This window comes from Dermacentor silvarum, chromosome 8 (genome assembly GCF_013339745.2).
Source record: "Dermacentor silvarum isolate Dsil-2018 chromosome 8, BIME_Dsil_1.4, whole genome shotgun sequence".
Taxonomy (NCBI): domain Eukaryota; kingdom Metazoa; phylum Arthropoda; class Arachnida; order Ixodida; family Ixodidae; genus Dermacentor; species Dermacentor silvarum.
The window spans coordinates 58,320,392-58,339,700 of NC_051161.1; the positions used below are offsets into that span (position 1 = coordinate 58,320,392).

The 19,309-nt window shown below is 48.4% G+C and overlaps 1 protein-coding gene across 6 annotated transcripts in view; it reads right to left on the minus strand.

Moving 5' to 3' along the window:
* Positions 1-19,309, minus strand: part of LOC119461279 (uncharacterized) — a 463,000-nt gene that overhangs the window by 346,396 nt on the left and 97,295 nt on the right. The window lies entirely within an intron of this gene.

Sequence of the window (19,309 nt, forward strand, 5' to 3'; positions counted from 1 at the left end):
CAAACATCGTGTATTCGTACTCGTGGCATATCGCTTCCTTGACGTCTCACAGTGCGCATCTGTCTGAATTGTTGTTTGTATCGCCTATGTAGCCTACGAATGGTGCGTAGTGCATGAACATAAACACTGCATGACAATAAAGTTGCGACCTGCGCGATGCATAATCATTAATTGCATGAGGTAACAGGTTGCATAGGATGGCAATAAAGAGAGTCGCACACATAGCACTTAGTTGTATATAGGGTGTCCCAGCTAACGTTAGCCAAGCGGTCTGACGAAAAAAAGAAAGATCTAAACAACGCAGTGCGATATACGATGTTAAGACCTACCTTGTTCGGTCGTCACACCTCTGACGACCGAACACGGTAGGTTTTATAATTTTATTTTGCACCGTCTTTCTTAAATCTTTTTTTTTTCTTTTCTTTCAAGAGCTTAGGTAACATTATCTGGGACACAAGGTATATCTTTAGATTAACGGCTTCTTGAAAGCTTTGCTTAACATTTATTCGAACATGTGTGTTGGATCTGCGTTCTGTATTTCTTTTTATTGCGATATCAATTATATGGGCACTCCAGGCGCATTTCTACCGTCGCCGTGATGTTCCGTATAAAGCCTAAGGGCGATAACATCTTTTTCTGTTTTTTTTTTTTTCGTTTCCTTTTCCACAGTTTATAGCACTACACGTTCTCGGTTCTATAGTTCAAGAAATCTAAGTTGAGAAACCCGACGAGGGCGAAGGAAAAAAAAAGGAAAAAGAACCGTCGCAAAAGCGCGAGCATCGCGAAATCCGAGAAACGCATCGCGTACACACACCAGCTTGGCTGCCGCGACCTCACATACATCATCCGTCTCCGTCTTTTTCCTCGTCATTTTCTGTCATTACTCGGGAACCCTCGCACGCTCGCCTCTTTCTTTCTCGTCCTAACATCTTGCCAGAACCTTCGCCAACTTTCACCGCACCTTAATCACCGCCACTGTCCACGTATAAACTACACATACGGCGGCGCGGCACACACCGCTGCGCGCGTGCGCTCTCCAACAACAAGAAAGATAGGATTCGAGCACACTCATACGGCTCTCCCGAGAGCGTTTACGCTTGGCACAGTCACCAAGAACGGATGCTCGTATGGGCCATATACGCAGGCGAACACTCGGCTGCGCGTAATGACACAGTCGCCGAGACGTCCGCGTCCACGCATCGGAAAGCACGGGCGTTATTAATGGGAATTAATAGCTGACCACCGACGCTAGAGGGGGCGTTGCGGGGGGCGCGCCAGCACGGCCCGTACGTCCCCCAAATCCTGAGCAGCGGCACCACTATAAGATTGCCCTTTGTTCGCTGCCTGGCCTGCTGTGTCGAAACTCCGCGCTGTCGCGCATATGGCCGCGTAGTGAATAACGAAACCGCAGGCAACACTCTCACGCATCGCGTATAGGGATGCATGCTCCGTGCCTTTTTTGTACGGCTTTAATTACGCCCGACCGTATTGTTTGTTTCCCAGCGGTGTTGAAAAGCGCATGCGTGTAAGACGCGCAGCGAGGTTTCTCGGAGCAGGTTCGTCTGCGCATGCGTCGTGCGATACCTGCTCGTGAGATGCGCCGTGTTTACCGCCGCGGCTTCTTTGTATCCCATGGGCCTAGCTAGCCGGTACATAATTGAATATACGCAATTACAACGACGGTAAAGAGGCCATTTCGTTGAGCGATTGTGGCATTAGAAGAAATGACTCGGGGCAGAAGAGCCGCGTTGAATCAGAGAAAAATAAAGAAATAGGATAGCGGACGTTTAGATGGAGAACAAGTACTACAATACGCTAGGCCCTGAAACAATCTGTGCCCCACAGGACAAGAGACAAACAGTGTTTTTCCTGTGACGAAGCCTCACCTGCTGACGAGTCTCGTCCGCTTCGTAGTTGGAATCTCCTCTCTATAAAACAATTATCCTGGACGGTAAAGCGCGCACGTCGTCGAAATGACGGCTTATTAGAGATGGCGAGGGGCGGGTCTCTGCGGACGAGTGGAAAGGGGGAAAGAGGGTGAGAGGAACGAGTAATGAGACTGCGGTTCCTCCGAAACGGTCAGCTCGCGCGCGAGGAGGGGAAAAAAAAATGCGTTCCCGTGTGGCCTCGTCGTTAGAGGCAGGCCGCGAGTCGCGCCATTTAATATCGCGTCACGAACGCGACCCGTCTCTGCTGCAGCCTCGTATGTATGGGCCGCTGCGCTTTTCACGGAGGCGTAATTCAATGAGCGACCGCTACCGGCATTATGCTGCTGTATAGGAGAGTGCTCCGTCCCCCTCTTTTCAGGCCAACTAATTTCGGGCCGAATGGTATGGAACGAAATGCTAATTAAACCAACAAGACGCAATAATGAGATGCCCCAGCCTATACATGACCGCTCGGCATCAGCTGAACGACAAACTCTTCATTGTGTGTGTGTGTGTGTGGGTGCATACTGTGAATGTCTCTCCTTCTTCCCTCTTTCATTCCCCTTTCCAACTTTCCCACTGTAGGGTAGAAAACCGGGCTTAGCCTCGCTAACCTCCCTGCCTTTCCCTTATCACCTCCCTCTCTATCTCCCTAAAAAGAATATAGTAAATACACAGCGCACCGGTAAGCAACCACGTAAACGACATGGTTTCTGAACCATCGGTGTAAACTCAGGTTGCCAGTATAGTATTGAAAGTTGGGTGAGTTCGGCGACTCCGCCATGTGCATCCTTAATTGTGAAACGTGGAGCTATACGATTCATGAAATAAGGAAGAGCGGTCGCCCACATTCGATTCACAACTCTCGTTAAGGCATGTCGTGTAGTTTTTCTCGAAAGATATCAGCTCTGTGGAGCAGAAATGAAGATGATGTAATGGATCGTATATTTTTACTTTTCGAGCACGGCCAACTTTTTCACTGCAGTGCGCCACGATTCGTTATATATAGGCGAAGTGTACAGCTCGAAACAGAAAGCGTGGCGCTCTGTTGCACCTACAATGAATGAATGAATGAATGAATGAATGAATGAATGAATGAATGAATGAATGAATGAATGAATGAATGAATGAATGAATGAATGAATGAATGAATGTATGAATGAGTCAATTACAGTCCTATACGCATGTCCGCGCACGAACACCCTGTTTTTGATTTCTAGCAGTGCTGATATGGGCTGCATGGTTGGTGCGCGGCTAAGCGAAAAGTGAACAGCGCTTTAGAACAACATATATACAGGGTGTCCCACGTAACTTTAGCCAAACTTTAAATATATGCAAATGCCACCTAGCTCAACAGAACCACGGTAATGCAGTTTGCGGTCGCTTAGAGATACTCAGAATATTTTTCGCATTCCGCCTAATTCGATAATTAGTCTTAATTATTCAACTTCTGAAATATTAAAATTAGATGAAAAGTGTCAATGAGAAAACAGTAGAGCAACATGAAAAACTCCCGATACAGCTTTCTGTTGCTCAATACGTGCTACATAAAAGTGTTTTTTCGTGCGTGAAAGAAGCCTGCGAATAAACGCGAAGGGCCTCGAGCGGCCAGTCGCGTCGAAAGAAAGAAAGAAAACAGAACAATGCGCATAGGCGGGTCCATCATTGATCATATGGGCAGTAGCGAAAAAAATATGCACATCGAGTTTCACTTCGCATGTTCAACTGGTCGACTTGACTAGGCAATTTCGGCCTCCATTCTGGGTACACGAAAGAGCTAGTTTTGGTCACGGAGGTCGTGGTTTTGGTGAGCAGCCCAGACTTACCATACCGCTAGCCTTGGGCGATGTTGCGGTCGGTATTTAGTCTCGCGCGGCATATCCATTCGCGTATGCAACGTCACGACGTTTCCTGCACCAAAAATCCTAGCGCAATTGATTTGTCAAGCTACTCGGCCTTTCACGTTGTAAAGCATAGATGTTGGTAAGTTCACACGCAGCGTTCTCAGTAGCGTATACGTATCAGTATGTGCACCTCCTGTCATGCTTGCATCCCCTGCACCTGCACATGCTGCAATGAAAGTGGAGTCACCGCGGAGTCTCCCCTGCTTCTTCTCTGGACCGAAATAAAGTTCTTTCACTCACTCACTCACCTTCGCTTGCGGATTCTCTGTCCGCTTTGACATCCAAACCGGAAGCCCGCATTCGCACAGAAAGCCTCGTGAAAACGAGAGTGAATACAGGCTCGCTCGCGTGCGCAGCTGTAAACGTGCGCCTCACGCAAACAGCTTGGCAAAAACACGCGAACTTCGCTGTAGCATCACAAGACGCCGTTTCAACTAAGCGCACCACGACATGTGCGGGAAAGAGAGGAAATGTATATAGTCCAACTCTCCATTAACCTCATCTTGCTCTCATTTTGCATAGATAGGTCAGCAGTGGCCAACAAAGGACATCTTCAATAGGCATCGCAGAAGTCAAGTGTGGAGAAAGCCTCCGTTGAAAAAGGAAATGAATTGAATGAAATTAGTGGTTGGCAGGTAGAGAGAGAGAGAGAGAGAACGAGGAAAGAAAATAAAGAAAGCAGATGATTCCTGCGCATGCGCTCGTGTCTTCGTCGTCTCCTTGCACATTTGGATGCTGCTTAAGGCAAGAACAAAAATGCGAAGGGAAAACGAGGAAAGGTAGAGAGCGGGGGAAAGAGATTATAAACGATAGACAAGCTAATGTTCGTGGTCCCCTTTATACGCTGCGTGTTAGTGCAGCCCGTGCTCTGGCGTACGCTGCTGAGCTGAACCTTACAGTGAGCCCGGACCAAGCGATTAGAGATGCATAGGCAATCAGCTGGCGGGTTCCATGTGCGCCGCGCGGCAAGGCGAAGGGGAGAGAGTGAGATAGGGAGGAAGGTGGTGATGGTGCGTATGTGTGTGCGTTCGGTACGACTGTGGTGCAATTACGTCGTGCCGCAAGTAGTAATTGTGTGACGATGACCAAAACTTCGAGCTCGTCATAGGGGCAAGACTGTCCTCCCCGAGCTGCTGCTGCTGCTGCTGACATCTGCTTGTTTGTCTGTTTGTATCTGTGTGTGTGTATACGTGCGGTGTTGTCGCAGCAAAGGAAAGCTGGCACGGGACGTTACTCCTTTTATTTTTGTTTCCTTTGGAGAAGCTCTTCGCTCTGGCTGTATCGTCTTCTCGAGCTGACCGGTGACTCGATATTAAGAACGCGCGACAGGACCCTCAGCAATCAGGAGAGAGAGAGAGAGAGAAAAAAAAAGGGGGGGGGGGGGGCTGAGGTTGAGAATGAAGGTAAAAAATCAAGACTAAAAAACAACAGTTAGAGCAGAAAAACGCTGCGTTGCGGTTCCTATGTCGCATTTCGGTTAACTATGAGGCCGTTAGCAGGGCTAATTAAAGCGTGTGTGCCACATATGAAAAAGCAGTTACAATAAAGAAGCACCATTCCGGGCTTAATTATCTTCCAGTTGGCGATAGTAATGATAGGTTAGGGTGTTTTCTTCTTATAAAATGTGAAGTGCTGCTGGCGGTATAAGAAGATTCCAGTATATAGTGGAAGCTTTCCTGTGATGTTTGGACCACACGCAGTGTTCCGGCGGACAGCGTGTAAATTGCGGATTATTAGCGCCCAGATGTGCTGGCATTCGGCAGCGATCGAAATGTGGCATGCGGAGTGGAAGTCGGGGCTCAGCGCGCGCTCGTGGGATAACGTTTTAGACACGTGCCTATAATTAAATAAGCAAAAAAAGAGAGCTTGTGTTTGGTGCACATGGATTGATTTTTTTTGCCGCACTGCGTTTCGAGGTGCATATAATGGGTACCTTACTGAATTCGAGTACTCGTAACTCGTTGAAAGATTGGTGAAAACAGTTCCTACATATAACTTCAGCTCCGTGATTCTGAAATGAGGAAGTGGTCGGTGATGTTTTTAGCTGATATATACTGACTTGGACAGGTAGATTGCCAACTATATAGAGTGATGCTCCGACGAGAACGCAGAGCGTGGTGTACACAGATGCCTCATACGCCATACTATATATATATATATATATATATATATATATATATATATATATATATATATATATATATATATATATAGTGCAGGCGCACGTAGGAAAGCACGAACATTTCAATTGAGACGTTTCGGCCGGGGTCCGGCCTTCATCAAGAGTGCGATTGCAAGCACACAGAGCTCAATTGACACATTTTCGCTGCAACCAAAAAAAAAAAAAAAGAAAAGCTACCTGGTCTATGACCACAGGCACGTGTCATGCATACCAGCACGTACACTGACTCATGTCAATCTCAACGGAAATAGGAGAGAGCGAGGGACGTCAACGTGACTACAAACGTCGGGCACATATACAGTGGCGCTATAATGTGACTATATACCTGCGGGTAAAATGGTGCATACGATGGTGTAAAAAAATTGATAGATAGGTAATTGGTGAGTAACCCACACGTGAACAGGTGCGCATTCAGTCGTGTCCACAAGGGAGGAACGACGCAGCCAATAGAATATAGGGGAGAGAGGTCACATGGTAACAAAGGGTATGCGAAGGATGGCAGCTGCCAGGAGAATGTTTCTTTTATTTTTCTTTTTTTGTTTGAGGTTCCGGCAACTTGTGTATGACCACGAAGACAGTCAGTGCACCCCCACCTGGTTATGGGATACCTGTACTGTGACCTCCACTGACCTCTGAATTACGAAGTGCGTTCTGTAGTATTCTTTGTACAAGTGACATTCTGTTTCTTATACAAGTTCTATGTGTGTATCAAAAATAAAGTAAAGGATAAATGGAAACGTCTACGACAAGGTGAAGTAGTAAACATCCACACAACAGAAGGGCGAGAAGAATTGTCAAATTTGTAATTACAAAGTAATTACAAATTACAATTTAACTCTCGTTGTAAAAAACATAAATACCCCAGAAAGTGAATGGGAAAACGGCTCCGCGGTAGCTCAATGGTAAGAGCATCGCACGCGTAATGCGAAGACGTGGGATCGTTCCCCGCCTGCGGACAGTTGTTTTTTCGTCCATCTTCATTTCCATTAATTTATCATTTCTTTAATTTATTTAGTAAGTACAAGTAATTTCCCCTATGTTGTCTTTGGTGTCTTGTTTGTTGGCTTCTTATGATATGATTGTGATATATATATATATATATATATATATATATATATATATATATATATATATATATATATATACAGCGCATAAGAAGCCAGCAAGCAAAGACACCAAGGACAGCTTGGGAAAAATTACTTGTACCTATAGTTCAATGAACGAAATGATAAATTAGTGGAAATGAAGATGGATGAAAACCCAGCTGGCCGCAGTTGGGGCACGAACTCACGTCTTCGCATTATGCGTGCGATGCCCTTACCAGTTGAGCTACCGCGGCGCCGTTCTCCCATCCACTTTCCGGGGCATTTATGTTGATTTACTAAACCTAACCCTGGGAGTGCATGTTAGCCAGCGCCTCCACTCACAAGCCTCGGGGGGCGTATGTGGAACATCCTTTCTGCTGCAGGTGTCACGTGTACGTAAACTTTTGGGTGAAGACAACTGGTCGATAAACCCACACATGCTACCTGAAGGCATCAATGCTGCCGGATTCGAGACGCGCGCTATGTAATGAACGAGAAGAATGGAAATCGAGGGGCCCGACGTTTGTTAGACATTTCATAAGAAGCCAACAAATTAAGACACCAAGGACAGCATGGGGGAAATTACTTGTACTTATTAATTGGAAGAAATGAGGAGGACATTACTAGCACGAAAATTGAAACACGTACTCAACTAGTTAGCGAAAAGTCCATAATTAACTTCTTAATCAATTACTGCATGGCACATATTGCAATTTACGCATTGTAGCCGGTGAGGCCGCAAGACTTATCCACTTGAAATGAATTTCCGGGATGACACCAGTTTCGAGATAGTTCGCAAAGTGTCGGACTAATACATTTGCATTGCAGTTACTTTTGTGATTCAATGCATGAAGGAGTGTTTCGTTAAAAAAAAAATAAGTGGCACAACAGCCCATTTTTACAGCGAGTTTAATGGCGCGTATCTCCAAACTGGTGTCATTCCGAAAATTCATTCTAAGCGGATACGCCTTGCGAACTCACCGGCTACAATTCGTATGAGCCATAAAGTAATTCATTAAGAAGGGAATTAGTGCATTTCTAAGCTAGTTGAAAACGTGTTTCGATTTCTGGTGCAAGTAATTAATGTCCACCTCTCCGAATAATCCAGCTCAAGATTACGTTATCTGCAACAGCCAATCTTTAAAATTTTTCCCAAATCTTAAAAATGACCATCCCGCACACCGTGAGCTTCTAGGACAGCCGCTCGAGCCCCGTCACGAGTCGCAGTTTCCAAATGCAGAAAACGCATGAAACGGCATACACTCACACACGTACGCTGCCCTTTTCCTTTTCGAGTATTTATTATGTATATACGTGCTGTTCGTCGCCTAGGGGCGTGCGCGATTTCGCGACGCATTTGCGCGGTTCTTGCGGCTTGCGCGAACGCCATTCGGAGAAATTGGTGGCGCGTAATGAGCCGAAAGCGGTCGAAGCGAACCGCGGGAAAGCCGAGCGCGCGAGCTATTACAAGACCGCGGCGATGGCTGGAGTGTCGCTTCGTGTACGTACATACGTAGGCGCTCGGTCTGCGCGGGCATTGACTGCGCTGTTGCGCCATGTGCGACGGCCGAGTCTGGAAAACCACTGGCATATGATGTAATGCACATTCAGAGTGGCTGAGCGTGTTTCTGTGAAGATAGAGAGAGAGAGAGAAGGAGCAGCGATAAGAGAGAGAGAGAGAGGTTATGGAGGTTAACGGGAAAACCGTCCGGTTGGCTACCCTACAAAGAGCTATAGCAAGGAGGAGATGATAGAAAGATGCAAGATATGAAATGTTCCTTAATGCGTGACCTCCGAGATGTGGTAGCGTGCGCTGGACAGTGCGCCGCCGTATCTTGGAGGGCATGCTTAAAACACATACGCGCACGAGAAGCTGCGGAGCTATTGGTGTTGAGGGTTACGCAGCGCGGGCATGATGTCACAGTATTCTTAAAGGTGCAGCTCTGCTTGCCGGCCTTGTACTCGTATATGTGATATTAATTGATTGATCAGTGGTCTTTCTCGTTCCAAAGCAACAACCCCCGACTGTGAGAGACGCCTTACTGGAGGCTGCTGATTAATTTTGACCTTCAGTTGGTCCCCAAAGATTGGAACGCGAGCGTTCTTTTTTTTCTTTTTTTTTAATTCCGCAACCATCAGAGTGCGACCGTGACATCGTCATATTCAGCCTAACGTCATAGCAGGGTCCTTCAATACTTTTCGTCATAGCAACTGAGTCGCAGCGGCGGGTGCGAATTAGAATATATTAGGTCCTATTCACATAGCATTTCGTACACAAATCCAGATCGTATAGCTGAAGTCGTCTGTGACACCGGATCACTTGTGACACACTGTGACACTGGGTCACCTTTCACACCGAACATATTAGCCATACGACCGGCCAATCACAAAAAAGTATCTTGCGATTCGACCAGGAACCTATAGAGAAACCAAGGGACGAGGACAACGGGTGACTGGTTAGGTATAGTAAGTTTAACATCCTTGATAGTGGCAAGAAATGGCACTATACTTGAGGGATTGGCACAACTGCATATTAACCAGATATTGGCCGCAAGCCGCGCAAGTGAAGCACGCTGGTACATAATAGCTGTTTCACTGCTTTATGCAGTATTTATTATTCACATATTCTGCCCTCGTTCTGTCTAAGGCGTTTTCTCGCTGTCTAAGTGTCATCGTGAGAGCTAACTGCGACGGCAGTTGCGAGTCAATTAGTCTCGTTTCGTGACCGACGTCTAAACCAGTAGAAGAGACGACTGATGATTCCAGCAGAATCATTTGGCGCTATTAGAGACCTGTTGCTTTGTTACGATGCTGCCGTGTTGCGCCTCCTATACTATCTTTGTATATACGTGCTCCCTGATGGAGAATGTAGTCTACTTGGAGCAATTACTGTATCAGGAAAGCGTCATGGCAAAAGTGGCGCGCCTGCGTGTTTTGCAAGTTCTCGGGCTTGGCGTTGCAAAGCCTCATGCTTTTAAGCCGGAAACAATTCCAGTGCTCGTCGGCATTGTCACAGAGACAACGCGCGCGCGGGCGCGTGTGTATGGAGACGGCGTGCACAAGACCTCACTCTGCAGCCGAATACAGCAGAGAGACGCTCTTCTCCAGTCGGCAACACCGTTCAAGCCCGAAATTTCTAGCCAATTTGGAGCTGTTAGCGATCATTAGGCGGGCAACCAAATTCAAGGCTCCAACATCGACTTCCAGGTCTGGGCATACCGTCACCGGGCTAAGCGGTACCGTGTGCCGCGAAGAGCTGTCAGGGAGGGGATCGCTCGCGGGCTCTGTGTATAACAGCGCCGGTGCCTATAGATGTATACGTGGTGCGCATAGCTCGGAGCACTTTGGCGGCCCCCGCGAGCCGGCCGGCCTGGGCTCACAAGTCCTTCCGCGCCGGCGCGGCATGCATCAATCATTGACGGTGCTCGCGCGGTATGGTCGTGAAGACACCATTACGGACTATCCGCCGAATCGCAGGCGACTGGTGGTATATATATCCACACGGCTCACAGGTGGCGAACACGCCTAATGATTCGGCCGCCGGTCCAGAATTCTCGGCGACCGCTGGCCACTTTGGCCGCATGCGACGTGCGTTAAAGGTCATTCGCTGCCCCACCCGCGCGGAAAACTTTGGCGGCGCGCGGATGATCGAGGAGTGGACACACAAAAGACGAGAGAAGTACAAGACAATAACCGCTTCGGGGAACGAGAAGAAGGTTAAGCGGTCGGCTGCAGGCCGTCACCGCGCCCTGTATAAGAACGCGCACCACGTTGATGTCTGCTAAGGCAACAGTAGAAGAGTTCGGAGAAGAGAAACGAGCACGTCCCTTTGCCTGGAAGGTGTCGTAACAGTGCTCTGCAGGCTGTACAGGTGGCGATGGCCAAGCGAAATTCGCAGCCATTTCGCGAAAAGTCGCGGCCACGTATTCCAGCTTGACAGACATGTAACGGTATCAACGAGGAGAATGAGAGTAAATAATGAAAGATAGGACATAGGATCACATTAGGGAAGCTAACCAGACCTAACTCAGTTTGGGTGCGCCATAGATGTGCTAAGGAGGGACGAAAACCAATGATGAACTGGTAGAGCGGACAGCTATATCGTTAGTTAGTTCAGACACACGTGATCACACACTGTGACCCAGACCCGTTGGCCTCAACTGTCAATGAAGCGCAGTTTCCTCTTTCTATGTGGTTACGTGATGTAAGATTAATCCTGATGAGAAAAGAAGGTTCAGAGGTGGACGCCGCTTGAGTAATATATGCAAGGACACGATAAAAGGCCGGGCTCATAGGCACTTTCAGTTGGAGATGCTAATGAGCGTCAAACGTTGTTAGTTATTGAAAAACGACGCATAAGTTGGCGATTGCTCAGCGGATTCCTTTAAATTACTACTTACAGCTATATGTTAAAAGAGATTTCATTCAATCGACGTGATATTGAGCAAGGTGTGCGACCGGGCTAGGTGTTAATCCATGATGATGTGCACAGTACCAATGCGCGGACAAAAGACCGAAACGCACGACGGAGACAAGCGCTGTAATATTGCGCGTCTATGGGAATTTGTCAGCTATTCCTTAACTTTTAACCAAGCCTGTCGTCTATCCTCATTACAGAACAGCAGCCACAATAGATAGATGAAATCACAAGAGGAATATGCGCGAAAGTGGCGAGCCACACTTTTTTTTGAAGTACGCGTTTCGGCACCAATACTTAAAACGAACCAAAAAGCGTTTTCCTTTGAGAAACTCTTAACAGCTCTTCGGCCACTATATAGTCGTGCGCGTGAACAACAAATTTTTGTACCTTGACAATCATCTGAAAGTATTTTCGTGTAGTTCCTTTGACCAAAATTGCGCTCCTAGAAGATGTACACATTGAAGGTTCGCTACAATTACTGGTAGGTGATGATTCCAACTTCGAAGTCCTGATAAACGTATAGAGTTACAGCCAGCCACATGAATGGTGGCACTTGAATGCAACAGACACTGCTTCCGCAAATTATGCCGAAAAGCAGGAGTCTCATCTTGTAGATCACCCACTTTCGATCATTCGGCTTCGGTGCACGCTCGCTGGCTAATCTAGCGGAAGCGGATGTGACGAAAGGAATGGCAACACCTCCCACTAGCCTTATTTGCACGTCACATAGTTTTCGAGCACACGGACCGGATGTCTGTCACTGCAGTGCGGCGTCGTGGCTGACGTTTGCACGTCACACAACGGTGAAGGTATCGCCGGAAGTGACCGAGAGACAACACGGCTTCTGTACATTCTCCCTTTCCCAGGAGCTCATATTGCACATCGCTCACTCTCCCATGACAACGCGAGCGCATGTGCATCCTTTATTTCGTTCCAGTCGTCATCCCACCGTTCGCTCCCAAGATGGTTCGTGTATACACAAACGCGAGTGCGCGCTCCACGCATGATGTCTTTCGGGGCTGTATATATTGCAGCAGGGTCCTTCCACTCACTCACACGCGCATATAAGGGAGAAACGCAGACAGAAAGACGAGGGAAGGAGAGAGAGAGCCAGTGCTTTCACTCGCGAAACCTCCTTTCCACCCCCCCATCATCTCCGCCATGATCGAGGAAGCGTGTAATGTATTCGATATCGCCTTTGTTCCCAGCAGAGCGCTCAGCTATATAGCTCTTGCTCCGCATAGCCAAGGCCTGCGGGTCACCCACGGAGTGAGCCCTGCCTAGTTTCGCGCTCTACCCTATAGCTATAGTCGCACGCAGGCTTTCTGCCGAGAACCGGCAGAAAAGAAAGGCCGGACAATCGCGCTGCAAGCAGACCCTCGGAATCATCACTGCCGCGGGAATAACATAACGAGGGAGAGCTGGACAGGGGCCGGCTGAGGCGCTCCCTTCGTGTCTGTCCGTCCGTATATGTGCTCGTAGGGCCCGACTGTCTGTCCGTCCCTCTCCCTTATACATCCGATTGCCCCGCTCGCCGATCCTTCTCTTCCTATCTGCATCCTTCTGGCTAAAGCAGGCCGGCCGAAAGGCGACGCCGTGGCTGCAGCGGTATACATACCCACGCACATTCGCGCGGGGCCGAGGGCTTCAGCCAAAGTAAGCAGGTAGAAAACAATGCAATCCATCAATCGCCGTCACGACTCCGCGCAGAGAGCGAGAGAACTGCTGCGGGCGCCTTCACCGGCTACAGGCTGGAAGAGGAACCAAGAGAGAAGAGCCAGGAATCAGGGTGCGCGTAAGAATCGCCGAGATAACTGCGGCGGCCAGTTATGGCGGGGAAAGGAAAGAATCGGTCCACGTGTAGGTTTGGGTTCTCTCTTTTTTCTTCTTTCGGTTCGGCGCCGTCCGCTTGGCTGTTTGTATACACGCGTGCGAGTCTGCATCTGAAGCCAGCGAGAGAAGACGGTGAGGTCAGGCAAAAAGAAGGGCATTCCTAATTGCCCCGCCACCCGCTGCCATCTCTCGGTTCGTCTGCGGCCCTTTTTTCTGTTCCGTCTGCACGGAGCCGCGCGCCGGTCGCCATCGATTATTCGTCTCGCCTCAGTCTTATTCTCCTTCATGCCGGTGCTGCTCCGTCGTGTCGATCTTATACTCGCGGTCTCGCGTGGGCTTCACGATATTCGCGGTGGCTGCAAGCCGCCTGGCTGAACGCGGAGCAGCGCTACGTATTATCCTCCCTGTTTCACTTTGTTTCCTCCACGTGTAATACCCACACATGCGCACGCGCAAGTGTGACGTTCGTTTCTCGCAGTTTCTTCATGTGAAAAACAGAACAAGCAAAGGAAAGTCAGCAGGCATCGATGATTTCTTGGGGCTTGAACATATTTACTGCATGTGACAGCAGCAGGCTGTCATGGTGGATGATGCCGTGTTATAGAGAATAACTATACTTATCATGCGAAGAGCACAACGTCGTCGTCGGCCACTATATAGCTTTAGCCGGACAATGCCGAATCGAGACATAAATCATACCTAAATTACCAAACCTAGCGTAGCAGAAAGCCATGAACGAGTTTGAATACAGCGCATGCAGCCTGCTGCGCTCTCCGAAATGCATGCACAGACCCCACTACTCAGATTTGGCATGATGCACATAAACATCGCACTAATCGGAAGTGCTAATGCTGCGCGATAGCTCAGTGGCTAGCACACCTGTTTGCCAACTGCACAGCGCCACAAGGGTCAGGAGTTCTAACCGCGATGGCGGGCAAAGCTTCGGATTCTTCATCGCCATGTGGTGAGACTGAAACTGAGGATATATATATATATATATATATATATATATATATATATATATATATATATATATATATATATATATATATATATTAGTGCGCGCGCACTTGGCACATGCAGCGTGCGCGCACATATCCGTTTCTGATACGCGCACGCACACACACTAGCGCCATGAACGTACCGATACTGCATTGGGACCACGTATAAATTCCCGGTCTTTTGTAATTCTGATAGTGCGCTCGACCTTCTCCCGGAGAAAAGCGACTTGGCAAGCGCACGCGCGCTCAGAGCTCTGCGTCTGTCTTAAGCTGCGCGACGAGTCCAGCTACACGGCCATCCATAGTTTGTTCAGTATTAAAAAGAAAACAGAGTCCGGCAGGTTGCCGACGGCTTAACACATCTTCCGTATGGTATACCGCTTATATAGCTTGTATAGCTTCTGTAGCTTATATAGTACACAGCGCGTATAGCGTACAGTCACAGTCGATAAGATTATATGAGTATGCAATTCTGGCTACGCGTGCCGAAATGGCGGCCGTGCTATGTATATCGTGTTTTCCTCGCATATTCCGCAGCAGCCATGTGAAACCAATTTGTGACGTACGTTTGACGTCCTGGCCCAATTTGTGACGTCCAGGCCCGTGTGTCCGTCGGCGTGTCCATTTCTGGCTGCGGTATGGCGGCGCAGCCATGCAGAAATCACGTACGACTGACACCATGCATGCGTTCCGTGGTATTGCTCGTTAAATATATTACAGGGGAGCGTTAAATGCATCGCAGCTGTCGGGTGGTGTGTCGGAATGAATCCGCCGACGTCAAGTGACGGCAAAAAAATACGTCGAAAGGACGATCCCACGAGGTTGCCTCTTTACTGAGTTCTGCGTCGAAAAGAGAAACCGCTCACTCTTTTTGACACCACATGCGCGAGTCACTCGAGTAGATCGCCTTGTTTGAGTCCCCTGCTTTCAGGATGAGTATATATTAGGCAGCAGGGGCGTAGACGTGTCAGGAAATTAATTGAAACTACGCCTCAATAATGCGTCTTCTTTGTATTTCACATAGCTTGAAAAGACAGAAAGAGAGAGGGAGAGAAGGACGCATTTAGCAATCACGACTGACGTTGTTTAGGCATCACGATCACGCTTATATGTTGATCACGGTGCATCTACTGTGTGTCCCAGCTAACGTTATCCAAGCTGTTAGGAGAAGAAAAAAATGTATGGTTCAAGGTATACCACTCTAAAACCTATATATGCTATTCGTTCGTCACAACTCTGACGCCCGAACCACCGTAATTCTCATAACCGTATCTTGCCAGCACGTTTTTCTTTTTCAGTTTTTTTTTTCCTTTTCTTCTTATAATAGCTTGGTTAACGTTAGCTGGGACACATACGCATACGACGTATAAAACAAATATATCGGGCCGTTCATTTATGCGGCAATTACTGTTCTATATGGGCGTGAATGGGCCAACGGTTTCAACGCTACCTATAAGTGGATCGGGAATGAGAGCTATAGAAACGATGCTGAGGAAGAAAAAAGAATGCAACTGCGGGATCGCAATAATATCCTGCGGAAACAAAAATAACAATCGGGAGGAGAGTGTGGATTAGGGGAAAAAATGATTTGGTGGAAGACAGGCAGAAATGGACCTAAGCAAAGCGGCACGACGAAAGATAGAAATGGTGGGCGGGCAGACTCATTTTTTGTCCTCATGGATGCGCGCGCAATGAGTTAAGTCAGACCTTACAGTAAACCCCTAATGCGTCTCGGATTCTTCTTCGCCCCCATTTCGGCACGATTCACTGTAGCAAACCCGCCAGGCTGATGAGCAAGTCGCACCGAAGGAACAGCGTCGATAACAAACGAGGAAGAAGTGCTCAGTGATACAATTGGGAAGGCGCAGGCAGCGTCGGTTGCAATCGCACGCACTTACACCGTATTTACTCGTGTAAGACCCACACATACTTTTTTTTCGGTTTGTTGACAGTGTTAAGCTCTTGCGCGAGTCGGGAATGTATTACTGCCTGCTAGAACAGCAGATACAGACAGACAGACAAGAAACTTTATTTTGTCCTAAGGGACTATGTCGTAGTCGCGGGCCGCACCTGCACCGGGGGCGGAAGACCGTGATCTTCGGCCCTTTCGCAGGCCCTTTGGACAGCCCGAAGCTGGATTGAAAGGTCGTCGCTCTTGACGGCTTCTTCCCAGTCTTCTTGCCTGTTGAAAGGCGAGTGGTGCAATGCTGAACATTGCCACAGCATGTGATTAAAGGTGGACCTTTCCTCGCCGCAGTCGGGGCAGCGGGGATCCACACCCGGAGTGTAGTGGCTCAGCCTAGATCGAGACGGAAATGAGCCCGTCTGCAGCATTCTCAACACCGAGGCCTGGGGTCTGCCGAGCTTCGGGTGAGGAGCCGGGAACTGCCTGCGTCCCAGCTGGTAGTGAGCCGTGATGTCGTGAAAAGTAAGCAGATAATGATAACAAGAACAGCAGATAATGATATATTTGTGCGTAATAATGCAATTCAATGTGTTACAATACAGTGGTCGCAATGATGTACATAATAATTCAAACACCGGCTACAAACAACACACACACACACACACACACACACACACACACACACACACACACACACACACACACACACACACACACACACACACACACACACACATTTATTTCATGATTCAGAACCACTGATTAAGTTCTGAGCCTCAGTCGCCCCAGCTCTCGATTTCCGATTTTGCCGCCGCTGTCACCGGAGCTTACTACCTCATCGGGCACTCCCAAAGATGGTCTTGCTCAGTGCCGTCTGTGCAGTTAGACATTTCAGGAACATTAATGGAACTTTTACCAACAGTATCAACTGCTACCACAAAAGCCATGCGTTCAAAATTGAATCCTTGGAGAAACTTCTTTCCTCCAAGTTCTTGAATTCCAAGCAGGGGAGAGAGAGAGGTTTGCCGAGGTCGGATCTTACCCGAGTGTGGGTCTTACACGAGCAAAAGCGGTACGAGCCTCGGGGCAGCCAGCTTATACAGCATGAGCGCGCGGAGAGGAGTTGTTCGAGCCAATCCGCAGCGTCTCTTCGCCGTCACCTCGGGGGAAGCGGCATTCTGAGCGGCGGCGGCGCGCGCTGTTGTGGTGCCAGTCCTATATAGCCAGCAGGACGTGTAATTAAAGGCATCCCTTCGGCTTGCCTTACAGCACGACAACCGCCAGCGCCGACGAGCGGAATCACCGTCGCCACCGCCGTTGGATCGAGCGCGCTGTACAGCTCCGCGATCTCCGCGCGGAAACCGAGCCAGCGCGAGCACGAAGTGCCCGAGGACAACGCGCGTCGTTTTGTCCTTTTCCTTTTCTTTTTCTTTCTGTGTTATTTTATGTCTGCGTCTATGGAGACGTCCTGTGTGAACGCGAGTGAAGAAGTGTGCCGGTGACGTGGCAGGAAAACATGGGTTCACCAGGAGCTGAGAGGGTTTCTGAGACGACTCGGCAAGCCTGCGGTAGAAAGAGACAAAGGGAGATGCACCTTGAAATATATATATATATATATATATATATATATATATCGTTTTTGCTTATGCAGTGTGGACTGCCCGAGCTGGTGCAAGCGCTGCGAGTGTATTCGTATCGCGCCGCGAAAAACAAACTAACAAACAACTGACTGCCGAGCTTACAGACCTCGAGTATATGATGTGTTAATATATACATAGGTTGTTCCAGCTAACATTAGCCAAGCTGGTCAATGAAAAAAAAGAAAAGAAGACGAAAGAAAGACCTACGCTATGCGGCCCCATCAGACCGCTGGCGAGTGAACACCGTAGGTCTTATAATGGTATCGTGTGTGTGTGTGCAAAAATTGTGTGTGCGTGCAAAAACAGGTAGAGTAGAGTTGACCTTCGTCATAGGTCGCCTTTGTCCTGCATGCAGCAGTTGCCCTTTGTCGAAACATTGTCTCCAGGCTATAGGGCTTCCCGTCTGCGCGCCCACATTTAATCACTTGCAAATGAGGTTGTACAGGAGTAGATGAAACATTCCAACAGAAATGGTGGAGAAATGGAGCTGTTTTCGTCAAAAGCCGCCAAGCGACGAACTTGTGCGGTTTTCCCCGCTCAAACGTTAAGCAGAAGCCGCCTAAAAAGTGCGTGCCAATTCCCACTTAAAGTTTCGCCATATTGTTCAAGAGCGGCACCAGAACACAAGAGCTTCAGTCCTTAGTGCGATCAACCGCCTTTTGACATGGTGTCCAGCTCTATATAAGAAACGCTGGTATACGTTTGTTTTGCGAACCGGTGGAGTCTGATTCACAAACCTGTTTTCTTGATACGTACTATATGCCTTTGGCTGGCCGCCATCGCTGCAACGTTACGTGCGACATCACGACTGGCTAGCAGCTGCTCTAACAAACAATTTTAACGGAATAACGTTTTGCGAAGACGAAACCCAAAACGCAGAAGTTCACGATTAACTTGCGCATTTTCGGCGCCGAAAACCTAGCGCTATATTGCGCACGTTTTGACGAAGGAGACAGTGAAATTTTGACATTGAAGCAGTAGTCGCAAACCTCAAGTACAAACACTAAACGCGTCACCTTTAAGCATCCCATACATTTGAGTAGGTACGCGTGTTCCACATCATTCCCACTGCACTACAGGGCACAAAATGCATGCACTGTCATGTACGTGCTGCGCGTCACCTTGGATATTTTTCTTTTCTCTTGAAAATCGCTGCCTCCGTCCGTACCGTGAAGAGCTATCGTCTAAAAGCCGAAAGCAGCTGTCATGGCTTGCCCAAACGGGAACGTAATATGCGCGGCCACAAAGGGCGGGCTTCAAGAAGCCGGGCGAGACCGCGATCGGCTTCAGCGCCGCTAGCGCTTCCACTACAGAGAAAAGGAGATAGCAAATAGGTAAAATCCGTGGCTTCTTTTCTCTCCGGCGCGATTATGAAGAAGAAGAAGGAGGGAGGAACCCTAAAGGACAATG